Genomic DNA, 13,166 nt, shown 5'->3' on the forward strand with positions numbered 1-13,166 from the left:
ATTAATTTACTAATTGCATTAAATAATAAACTAGATTAATTAAACGAGAATTAGAATAATAATATAAATCGTTGTTTGCCTGCCAATTGCACATCCTCATCTCCATCCCTTTTCTCACCAAAATGTAATTTTCTTTTGCGTTTTCTCCCTTTGTTTGACTCATAATTTGTATTGTTTGTTAATGCAAAACATTCTGACTCTATAGTATCAAAAAATTCATTGTGGTTTCGAATGTCTTCTGATATGTACAAAGATAACGATTTTAAAAGATTTATGGCATTGTGTAAATCAGAATTTTTATTTTGCATTCCATATGAAAAGTAAAAGCGTTGTTTCAAAATCTTCAAAGTTTTCACATAGCTTTTTTGCTTCTAATTTTGTTACAGGTTTTTCATTACAATCTTTAAAGATTCTTTTATGGCCAAAAAATTCATCTTAACAGCTAAAATTGCACCTGCTCTTGAGGACCATCTTGTAGAACAAATTTCTTTTAATGTTACATTTCCTTTTGTAAATAAAAATATTTTTTCTGTTTATACTCCGGCACGACAACCAAGTCAGTAGAGTTTACAATAAATCGTCAATACAAATATTTATCGTATTTAGTAGTCGCGGGCTTGAACCCCGGTCCACTCAAGGAACGCGTGCTATGCACTCTCGCTCCTGACCACTGGGCTACGTCAGGTCAGTCGCTTTCATTAAAATATCCAATCTCTTTGTGGAAGAAGAGAAAAATACAAATAAATTTTGAATAAAATCGAAGAAATGGAGTGCTTTTGGACAACCTTCTGCAGCAGAATTTCCCACTGAATTTAGGCTATGAGCCGCACAAGGGACATAAAATGCAGTTTTACTATGGCTCTTAATCTTCGCTCTCCTTTACCACATTTACCATAAGTTTCTAAGTGGGCTTTCAAAAACATATCAAAATTAGCTAAGTATTCTAATCAACTCATAAAATTTCCTGCACTATCATGCCCTCAAAATCCCAACCCTAATGAAGCTAACAGTTTCACAGTCGCAACAACTCTTTTTAGAACCTCACGCCAATAATTTGTTTGTTTTTCATAAGCTTTTATCAACTCTAAATCAGTTCTTCCTACACTTTTCAAGCGCTTTACGTACACACACATATTTTCCTTATGTTCTTTAGACTCATCGTGCCTTTTTAAAATATCAACAATATGTTTCCAATCATTACATCCAGTAACTAATACATTTTTTGATTTAACTGAAAACAATTTGCAAATAAAACAGTACACAGATTTTGTGGTTTCTGAAAATATTAACCACTCTCTTTTTTCTGTGGTACCATTAGCTCTACTTAAATAGAAATGGGATTCGTTTAATTTTCTTGTAATGATTTTTCCATCACAATTAAAATTTCGATTTGAATTTTTAATGTTTCCAAAATTTTGCGGTTTTTCGCGAAGGCAAAACTCAATAAAATCATTTGTGATGGGGTTTGGCCATAAAGAAATATCTTTAGTGTATGTTTTATGTTTGATATTATTTGTATGTATTGCTTTCGTATTTTTATCATTGATATTGTAAACAGTTGCGTTGTTGGTATTGTTTTCAATTTGATCAATAATAACGCCTACTGATACTTTGGAGTTGGAAGGTTCATTTTCTATCCTATTTACTTCTGTTTTGCTGCTGTCATCTCGATTTTTTATTGCTACAAAATCCTGTAATGAGGTTTGTTTCTTTTTTAATTCCGCCTTTCTAATTTTCTGCTTTTTTCTTTTTTGAAACCCAGATTCGTACGTTCTTTTCATCGCTCTAAAATATTATTTTTAATAAAAATAATTCTAAAATTATATAAAAAGTTTTTATATTCGTATATTGTGTAATTTTATTATTTTTTACTTTATTCATCTAATCGTTTTTCATAATTTAGTAAAATAATATTTGAATGTACAATGTAAAATAGAAATCCAGTATTCTACCCCAATTACAGAAAATAAAATGAAAGAAAATTTGTTTAAATTAATTGTACATTATCGCGGAAAAGAGCCCGCGCCAAATCATGTGTTAGAATTAGTATAAAATATAAAATAAATATTTTAACAACAAAACAAACAAAATACTAGTATTAATATCTACCTCGAATTGTTTGTATTTCATATGGTACTAAGCACTATAGGTTCTAATACCTCTCGTGTTTGGGGTTTAGATAAAAAAAAAAAAAAAAAAAAAGTTGTCATATGCCGGCGTAGCACCTGCAATCTTGGGTCCCCAGATATGGGACCGAAATTTAATTCTCGATTTTTTTTACTAGAAAGATCAGTTTATAGAATATTGATTTGGGGACTTTGGGCCCCCCATTGATGGGGGCCCCAGGTAATTGCCCTTTTTGCCCATAGGAAAACGCGCCGCTGGTTAGAAGGCATTATTTATGATATTTTGTTTGAAGGTGAGAAGTATTCAGGGTAGCCCAGTGCGAGTCTTCTGGGCACAGTTGTTTAAAACAATAGCGATCAGTATTTTAAACCCGTTACCCATGAAAGAAAAGGGGAGGAGGGGCATAATTATTTCAACCACTGTCCTATTTCTGCCTATTTGGGGGTAGGTCTAAACACCTACCCCCAAAGTTTTTAGTTTAGCTCGTGACCAATAAATAAGTTACATACAAATTGCCTTTAATGTGGTCCCCACTTATACATCCTTTACTCTTGAATCGGACCGTATAGTAAGTTATTGGCAAATAAAAGCACTTCCATACATATGCAGTGCATAATTGTTTAAAAAATTTTGGTGAATAAAAAAACTTGCTATTGCAAAAACGTCTGTTGGCCTCAGAAAGGTCATGATTTCTCTACCAGTAAATCATGGGTGCACTTTGGCTACGAGTGTATGTGATAAGTTTTCACCAGTGCTGGTAACAAACTAATTTTCTGTCATAAGTTAAGTTAATGAATCATTTATTTATTTTTTTTTTTTTACATAGTAGGCATTTTAATTTGCTTGGCTTTGACTTTTTATGCACATTTTCCTGTACTTTTAGCATACGATTTTTTATGTTATATATTTTTAATTGAATTATCTGGGATAGCAGGATGGCTGTGTTCTTATCGTATGATAATTAAGCGTTGCTTTCTCCTATCAGCAGTAACATTACATTTTCACTTCCTGTAAGCGCACCGAAAAATCATAAACTTTAATCTACTTGTAATGTTTTACTTTTACTAAGTTCATACTTTAAAATCGTATTGACACCCTGTATCCAGCATAACCCCAATCATCGTGTTATGGCTTAAAAGGACTCACGATTTTGACTGTGCACGTGATGCCTTTAGTCAGATCTTGGTGCACAGTGCCTATAGTAAACTTCTGGGATCCCGGGTGCTTGAATTAACAAACTTTATTCAGTGCTTTTCAATCGTGGACCGAGTGCGTTGCACTCCTTCTCCCTCCATAAGGACGGACCCTGGGTTTGTGCACAAGTTTCAACGTAAATAAAATATCTTTAAAGAATTTATAATGATCTACTCCAGTAATATTTATTTTTTTATTTTTTTTAAATTTTATACTCAACATTGCAGATAATGAAATACCAAAATAACAAACTGCTTGTTTATGATAGTTTTATTGTATCGTAATCAATAGTGTTGATTAAAATATAAAATTAAAAAGCCAGAAACTTTTTAAATTCTTAATTTTAATGGACGATTTTTTTTTATCTCCTCTTTACAGCATATCTTTCGATATGTTATAGATAGGGGCTCACACCTGGTGATTATGCACTTGGCACACCCACGGTCCTGAGCTGGATATCATCATTCTTCGCTTTTTTCCCTGGTGACTCTCTCTCTCTCTCTCTCTCTCTCTCTCTCTCTCTCAGGGTAACTGGGAATTTTTTTTTTTTTTAGGGTAGTGCAGCTTAAATCTAAGACTTCCTCGCACCATATGGCATAATAATAATATGCATTCCTACGGTCAAATTTTGGGTAACTACTCAGTAAATAATAATTAAAAAAAGTATTCATACCAAATTAATCTACTGAAGAAGCTAAGGACAGAAATCTGAAGAGAATTTTGCCATTTTTTCTTATTATAATTCATTACAGCAGCGCTAATCACAATACTTATTATTATTGTTGTTGTTGTTGCTGCTCATATTATTTCTCCCTGATTGGGGGATTCCACTCCGTGACGGGTACTGCTGCCAAGTACACAGGGTGGTTGTAATGTCTGGTGTTCGAGGAAATCTCTGACTATCCTACAGGTGTTCAGGATTGCGACTTTCTGGAGTTCCTTGTAGGTGTTCTCTGGGAGACCTATTGCTGCTAAGCTGCTATGTAGAGTCTTTGGTACCATACCGGTGGTTGGCACGATGATCGGGATGGTCGATACTTCTTGCATATGCTATATCTCCTTGACCTCATGTCTCAGGTTCGTGTACTTCCTAATTTTTTCCTCATGGGTTTTCTGGACATTGCTAGTGTTGGGTACCACTTTTTTTTTTTTTTATGTCAATCAGGTAGGTAGCCTTTTCCATCTTGTCCGCAAGGTAGATGACTTTCATCAACCGGTGAAATACCACCACTTTGCTTATTGGAGGCTTGAAGTGGTGAAACCCGTGTTTAGTCTCTAGAGCAAAGTTTCCGGCATCCCCCTCCCCCCATACTTCTCCTTCAACCCATGCACGGTACTAAGTACTATAGGTTTTGATACCTTTCGTGTTTGGGGGTTTCATAAAAAAAAAAAAAAGGGTTATATCCGGTCTCTTGTGCCGGATAATCTTATCCGTTATTATGGTGCTGTCCCAGTACAGTTTATGGGTTCGAGTCTCTAGTACTGCCTGGGATTCGTACTTGTAGTATGGTACACTTTCTTTGGTCAACTGGTATTTCCTCGCTAGCTTCTGATGTATTATCCTGGCTACCTGGTCGTGTCTATGAGTGTACTCAGTCTGCGTGATCACCTTGCATCCCGCGGTGATGTGTTGGATCGTTTCTGAGGCCAGGTGGCATCGTCGACGTGTGTCATCTGACATTCCCGACTCCTTTGCGATGTATTTTCTATAGTTTCTGGTGTTGATTACGTGGTCTTGGATGGTGAGCATGAATCCTTCAGTCTCGATGAAGAGCGTCCCGTTTGTGAACCATGCATTGGAAGCAATGTTATCGATGTGATCTTGATGGAAGTCATTGTAGTGTCTGCCGTGGAGTGTCTTCTTTGCCCATCTTTCTAACTTCGTTTCTTGTGCCGTCTGGGAGGGAGGGGGTTCCCGCCTAGGTTGAGTGGGGTATACCACTTATCTATCTTCCTTATGGCCTGGTGGAGTGGTGCGGTGTTGTTCTCAAAGTAATCCTTCAGGTTAACTATCGCTGTTTTCTGTTGCTCTATCAGGCCCCTTTCCTCCCTCTTTCCGAGCTATTGTTAGTCTCTCCACTGCTGACTTCGGGTGGTGTTGGCGGCTCTTGGTTAACATTATCCTTGTCTTTCGTAAGATATCTTCTAGCTCGGTGTTAGTCCAATCTATGACCCCGAAGGTGTATGTTAGTACTGGAGCTGCAGAAGTGTTTATGGCTTTAACTGTGTTCTCTCCGTTCAATTTTGCTTTCAGTAGGCTTCTGAGTCTCTGATGATATGTTTCGGTCAGGCACTTCTTGATTTCCTTGTCCTCTAACTTCTGAGCCTGCATCATCCCTAGGTATTTGTCGGTCTCGCCTTCTGTCATAGCTTCGATCTCTTTACCAGTCAGCAGTTGGTAGTTTCGGCCAACTAATTTTCCCTGGTGCTTTCTATCCTGATGTCCTTGCTGAATTCTTCGGTGATCCGGAGTAGTTGCTGGAGTTATTATTATTATTAGCCATATGGTGCAAGGAAGCCTGGGGCTTATAATAAATAAATTTTCTGTTTATACTCCGGGACGACCAAACGGTCAAAGGAGTTTACAAGATACACAGAATACAAGAAACAGCACCGTATTCAGCAGTCACGGGCTTGAACCCCGGTCACTCAAGGCACGTGTACTTATCACCCTCTCGCCTGCTGCACCAGCCAAGAGAGAGAGAGAGAGAGAGAGGGAGAGAAAGAAAGAAGGGAATCACCAAGAAAGAGAAGAATGATGTGATAACCAGCTCAGGGCCCTGGGTTTGCCAAGCCCATACTCACCAGATGTGAGCCCCTGGGGTAACTTCAATGATCTTTAACCCGATTAATTAACGCCTCTGCAATGACTCGATTCCTAGTAGATGGATTTTCGTGAAGTGTTATATTTTGCTCTTTTTTTAGAACGATTTATCGCCTCTCTCCAAATTTCATTAAAATCGGACCAGTAGAAATCTGGCAATTACTATTACACTATTAGGCCTGACGTAGCCCAGTGGTCAGGAGCGTGAGTTCAGTAGCACGCGCTCTTTGAGTGGACAGAGGTTTAAGCCCGTGACTTCTAAATACAATTAGCATTTGTATTGACGATTTTTTGTAAACTCCACTGACCTGGCGGTCGTGCCGGAGTATAAACAAGAATATTATTTTACCCCCCCCCCTATTTATGCTGTACATTGAGCTGAAGCACTGGTATTAACGTTTGTTAATACCAGTAATAACGTTTGTTACCTAATGCGCTAGTTGGAGGGATGAATGGGCAATGAGGACAATGCGCACAAACGAAACTTTATATATTGACGAATAAAAGTGTTTGATTTTTGCTTGATACATAGTTTTTAAAATCAATCATGAATTAATACTGTTTGCTAACGTGTCTGAAATGTAACACGTTGCATACATTAATTATCAAGCATAACTTGTTTTGCCTTATTTTAGCCTTAAAAATTTCGAATGAAATGAAATTTTTAAGGGAATCACTGAACTACTACCGTTTATTTGTTCTTAGAACTGAACTATTACCGTTTATATTTTACGATTTCTAAATTTAAATTTTACCTAATCAACCGATTTTTCCTGTATGGAAAAATTGTTTCTCAGCTCAAGGTTTATGTCTGAAATGAATGTAGATTTTATTTGAAGGGATAGGGAGGAAATGAACATGATGGTTGTATGTATGTATGTTCGCCCTTCAGTATACATATTTAGCTGTATAAGGACTGTTGTGTTGCATCTCCTCATGTTTACAGCCATTTTTTTTTTTTTTTTTTTTTTTTTATTCAAATAAAATCAGTTTACATGTGTTTCAGAAGTACACCATGATGTTTTTAGATCAAACTGAGGAGAGGGGGGGCAGAGTCTGGCTTCTCAGCACATCATTTAGTCTGGTTAGCATTAGTTGAGGAATATGATGCAAGAAAGCAAGCTTATAGAGCATTAGCCAAAATGGTTATTGAAGAACAAGTGAAGGTGCTTGACAATGAGGCCTAGAATTTATAGATTTGCCTCTGATTTTTTTCGTACACATTGCCCTCCTTGACAGTTTAGTGGTTTCAGCACTTGTTTGGAGAGGTTTGGATTTAATTCCCATCTATAATCAGAGGAATTTCTAAATTCCTCTTCAACAAAACTGTAGTTGATCTCAGACAATTTGTATGCCATGCAAACCTAGGGTTTCCCAGGTCTGCACGGCATGCAAATGAGTCTGTGAATACTTGTATAGACATAACATACAGCAGTGCAATGTGGTCTAAGTCACTGATGTTCCTAAAATCTTCTTACAACAACAGCAGTAACATGCATATTACATAAGTTGGCCATATGCTTTAGCTGAAGCATTGGTCATTTTATGTGGCAGTGAACTGATTTAGAGAAACAAATGGGAAGTATAGTGATGCATAACAAAGAAAAATTCTGGGTTTAAACACTGTGCTTAATAAAGGTTTTTTTTTTTGTTTTTTTTTAAACAGTTCACTGTTTTGTTATTAATTTTCTAAATATATAAGTAATGAATAATTTATGCTGCACATTCCACTAATAGAATGTATGGTATTTCCATTGAAATCCAGAAGGAAATAAGTAAATGTACATTAGAGAAAGCTGAATTAATATTAGGTTGTGAGATGTGTACAGTCAAATGAAAACGAGTTGCTTTTGTGTATTATAGTTAGTATCGTAATTATTAATTAATTAATTAATACAGTTCCCCATGAAAAAATATTATATGAACTTGAAACAGGTTGAGGATTAATGGTAAGGTCCTTCACTGAATAAAGGGCTGGCTAAAAAAAAAAAAAAATAAATAAATAAATAAAAAAAAGACAGTTATAAATGGACATAACTCAGAGTAGACCAGTGTAACAAGTGGGGTTCTTTAGGGATTAGTGATGGAGTCACTTTTGTTTCTTATCTTCCCATAATAACATTGATAAGGGAGTATAGTGGAAGTTGTCAATTTTCTGATAAAGGTAGGAAGGCTGGTTAACAGCCAGAACCAGGTGATTTTTTGCTTCCAAATGACTTAGATCAATTGCACAAATGGAAAATGGCAAGTGAACTTTAATGCTTCTAAACAAAAGTTTTTGCACTTAGGGAACAGAAATCCAGGAGTTACAAGCTGGTGGGTAGAGTTAAAAGTATTTTAGAACAAAAAAGATTTAGGATCTTTAACCAGTCAAATTTTCCAAACAGTGTAAAAGAAAGCTAGGGAGCCACATTGGGTTCAATTTATGATATATAGAACCTTTGCAAGTGGGGAGATGAATGTAGTTGTCCCTACGTATAAGACAGTTGTGAGACTGTGTTCAGGTCTGAAGGTCACACTTAAAGGACATAGAACTTCTAGAAATGGTTCAGAAAAGAACACCCAGGCTAGTAAAGGTTGCTAATCAATGTTCATATTGAAGAATGGCTCAGTAGGTGCAGATTGCAAACCTTGGCAGTTAGACATATATAATCTTTACCAGGCTAGTAAAGATTACTAACCTGGTAAAGGCTAGTAATATTATATAAACACATCCTTATGTAAACCTAGAAGGAAGGGGAAGAATCAGATTGGTCCACTTGATAACGATGGTTCGATTGATGATGATCCTGCTCAGATAGCTGACAAACTGAATGAGTACTTTGCATCTACATTCACACATAAGGGATTCTGTAGAGAAGTGGAGGACACAAGCTTATTAAACTCTAACAGGGAGTTTAATAATTTTGTAATAACCGAGAGCAAAGCAGAGGAGAAATTGTTGAAGTTAAACATAAGAAAGGCACCTAGGGTAGATGTGATCTATCTATTTATATTAAAGGAGGTGGCAAAGGAAGTAAGCAAACCCTTAGCTATAATTATGAGAGCTACCTTGGACTCAGGGGAGGTCCTCACAGACTGGAGATGTACCAATGTATCCCCAGTTCACAAAGGGGGTAACAAAGAATGACAAGAGTAATTACAGACCTGTTAGTTTAACTTCTGTTTTGGGGAAAACAATAGCGTCACTTGTTAAAGAAGCATTGCAGGATCATCTAGACAAGACTGCAGTAATAATTCAGACACAGCATGGGTTTGTTAAGGGAAAGTTTTGTCTGACAAATTTGATTGGATACTATGATGTGGTTACAAAGGAACTGGATGCAAAAAATAATTTTTATGCCATATACAATGTACTTGGATTTCTGGAAAGCTTTTGATACTGTTGCACGTGGAAGACCACTGTACAAATTGGAGCAGTATGGTATTAAGGGCAAGTTGCTACAATGGATAAAAGGGTGGTTGAGTGGTAGAAGACAGTGGTAATCAATGGATGCTGCTCTTCGTGGACTAATGTTATTAGTGGAACCCCCCTTCCGGGATTCGGTGTTGCGCTCAACGTTGTTTTATATAATTATTAATGATATCGACGAAGGTATATCTGGCTTAAAGTCCAAGTTGACAGATGATACAAAGGTTAGCAGGGTTGTTAATAACAGTAATGGTAGTATGCTACTGCAACAGGATCTAGAAAAGTTGAACAAATGGGCTGAGAAATGGCAACTGAAGTTTAACATTGACAGATGGAAAGTACTGCATATGGGTAGAAGTAACCCCAGAGAAACGTACCAACTGTGTGGTACTACACTTAGGGTGGTACAAAATGAATGAGACTTGGGAGTAATTGTACAGTCAGATATGAAGTTTTCTGAGCAGTGCAGACTGGCTGCCAGTAGGTTGTGGGGTATCGTCAGTGATATACAGGAATTTTGCTAGTAGAAAAAAGGTGATTATACCTTTGTATAAGGCAGTGGTCAGGCCATTCCTTGAGTACTGTGTACAGGTCTGAAGGCCTCATTTTAGGAAGGATGTAGAGTTGCTTGAGTGAGTACAGAGAAGGGCAAAAAAGGTTTTTGAGTGGAACGAAAGGGTCCTCACCTTCGTTCCACTCAAAAATCTGAATCAGATCACCTCACAGGATCACCTATGAGGTGTACAAGGCCTTGAATGGGTTGAGCAGGCTCAGTTCTGACGGGATTGTTCCTCTTGCTCAGATTATAAACCTGAGGGGGGCATAAATTCAAATTGAGGAATGACAGCTGTAGAATAGATGTGCAAAAATTTGCCTTTAGCCAGCGGATAGTTTATTGCTGGAACAAACATTTAGAGGGATGGATGTGTGAAATGTTTTTTTTTTTTGGCTGATGCTACATATGCTTGCTTTCTTGCATCACATGCCTCTACTACTACATTTTGGGTGGGTAGATAGAGATATACAAGGCACTGAAGAGAATCAGTAAAATGAACGAGAGGGATATATATTCACTCGAAACCAGGGGGCACAAATACAAAATTTTGGAGAGGAACAGAAGACTGGATCTTGTTAAGTTTACTTTCAAGCAGTATGTTGTAGATCATTGCAATGAACTGTCTGCCATAGTGGTTGAAGTGGAAAGTCTATCTTAGAATTTCTTAAATTTTTTCAAACTACCCACTTCCATAAAACCAAATAGAAATTTGTTCCAACAATCAGTTACTTTGGCTGGAAGCAAATTTTTGCACATCTCATCTTGCAGTAATCCTTTTTCAGTTAATGTTCCTTTATCTGTGTCATCTGAGAAAGAGTAAGGATGTCATCAACATTTAATTTACTCATCTGTTTAAAACCTTAAATGCGTCAATCAGGCATCTTCATAAGAGCCTATTTTCCAGATGCAGAACTGAAGCCTCTTTTGGTAAGATAGTACCCTTCTGTGCTCCTGACTAATCTTCTTGCTGTACTCTCTACTGTTTTAACAGATCCACATCCTTTATAAAATGAGGCTTCTAGACCTTTATGCAGTACTCAAGGTGTATCCTAATGATTGCCTTATACAAGAGGATAAGCACCTGCTTGTCTTTGCTAGCAGAATTCCTATATATCATTGACAGGACCCCATGAGCTTTCCTAATAGTCTCTCTCTTTCGGAGAATTTTATGTGGGACCGTATGGTTACCCCTAGGTCTTTTTTGTTCTCTACTACTTTGAGTGTGGTACCACCCATTGGTATGTTATTCTGGGATTGCTACTATGCATATGCAGTATCTTGATTATCAATGTTAAACCTCAATTACTTCTTCTCAGCCCTCTGCCTAATTTTGATAGGTCTTTTGCAGTAGCATACACAGGTTCCTATCATTAACCATCCTACCAAGCTTTGTATCATCACATAACTTGGACGTTAAACGTGATATGCCTCTATCAATATTGTTAATAAATATTGAAAACAATAAGGAGCCAGTGCAGAACACTGAAGACTCTGCTAATAACATTAGTCCATGAAGAGCAGTGTCCATTGATAACTACTCTCGCTTCTCCCACTCGCCTATTCCTTTATCCGCACCAGTAACTTGCCGCTAATGCCACACTGCTGTAATTTGTACAATAGTATTTCATATGGAACAGCATCAAAGGTTTACTGAAATCTAATTGGGTGATATTGAATTATATATATATATATTTTTTTTTTTGCATCCAATTTGTTTCTTACTACCTCTTTTTAGTAGCGATTCAGATTGGTCTGACAAGATCTCACTCTAATTAATCAATTCTGTGATTACCATGTCACTGCATTTCTCCCAAGATGATTTTGTGTTACTTCTGTAACCACTGATTCCATTATTTTTGCTGAAACAGAAGTTAAGTTTACAGGGCTATAATTACTCACTCCACCTTTTGATTCCCCTTTGTGAATAGAGGAGATATTTGTATATCTACAATCTGTAGGGACCTCCCCTGAATACAAAGATGCTCTCACAATGATGATTAAAGGTTTTCTTATTTTTGTTACTGCTTCTTTTATTATAATTGGATGGACTCCCTCCACCTCGGTTGCCTTATTTGCTTTTAGCTTAAACAATGTCCTCTCCATGTTCCTTCTTACTTCAATCACAAAATTATTTGGTTCCTACTTATAACTTGGCAAGCTTCTGATATCCCATTCATAAAAACTTCTTTTCACAGTGGTGCAAAATATTTATTCAGTGTGTCAGTAACCTGAACAAGATCATCATTAGTAATGTCATTTATATCTAAGGCCAATGCATTTCATCCGTTTCTGTGTAATGTTAACATAAGAAAAGAATTTTTTGTAGTCTTAGTCAGGCTTCTTGTAATCTGATTTAGTTTGCCCCTGCCCACTGACTTGATTGCAGACTAGTTTATATTTACTGTAGGTTTTGTTCCCTGATAATTTTTCTTTCCTGTCACTAGTCTCATCAGTTCAACATGCATCCATTTAGGTCTATACTTTGAACAGTTTCTCTTAGGTGGTTGGTATAAAAACTTTAATAGCTTTTGTGATTACTTCTAGTGCTTTCCGTTTAGAATTTGATGTCATCAGTTAGTTCCACTGAAAAGAATTAAAGACTATCTACAACTATTGTAAGTACCCCTGTGAAAACAAATCCCTTCCCTTAATAGTAGTTATGTCTTTAAGTAAATTCCACATCAATACACTATGATCACCTACCTTGTGGGTCTTTCATCTGCAGAGTTTTAATGCGTGAAGGGTTGCTGCTGATAATCAGATGGTGTATTGCTTTCTCTTGTTGCCTCTCTATCATGCTGATATAGAAAACGGTTATCCAATAAATCTGCAAAGGTCTTGCTACTGTTTGATTGAACAGCCTGCAAATTCCAGTTAATATCTGCAACTTGTAAGTTCCAGATATATGAAAGGTTAAACTTGCCCATTTACTGGCCCATTCTTTGTCTCTATTGTTTATTATACTCATCACAGCTGGGCTGAGATATCACTTATCCCATCAAGAGCTAATTTGAACATTTGGCATAAGTATGCATAGAAATTGCAAGTTATTG

The 13,166-nt window shown here is 36.8% G+C and overlaps 1 protein-coding gene across 1 annotated transcript in view; it reads left to right on the forward strand.

The window, feature by feature from the left end:
• Positions 1-13,166, forward strand: part of LOC150088924 (uncharacterized) — a 136,064-nt gene that overhangs the window by 71,705 nt on the left and 51,193 nt on the right. The window lies entirely within an intron of this gene.

The sequence above is a fragment of the Mastigoproctus giganteus genome, chromosome 3 (assembly GCF_048544385.1).
Source record: "Mastigoproctus giganteus isolate SK-2022 chromosome 3, ASM4854438v1, whole genome shotgun sequence".
NCBI lineage: Eukaryota > Metazoa > Arthropoda > Arachnida > Uropygi > Thelyphonidae > Mastigoproctus > Mastigoproctus giganteus.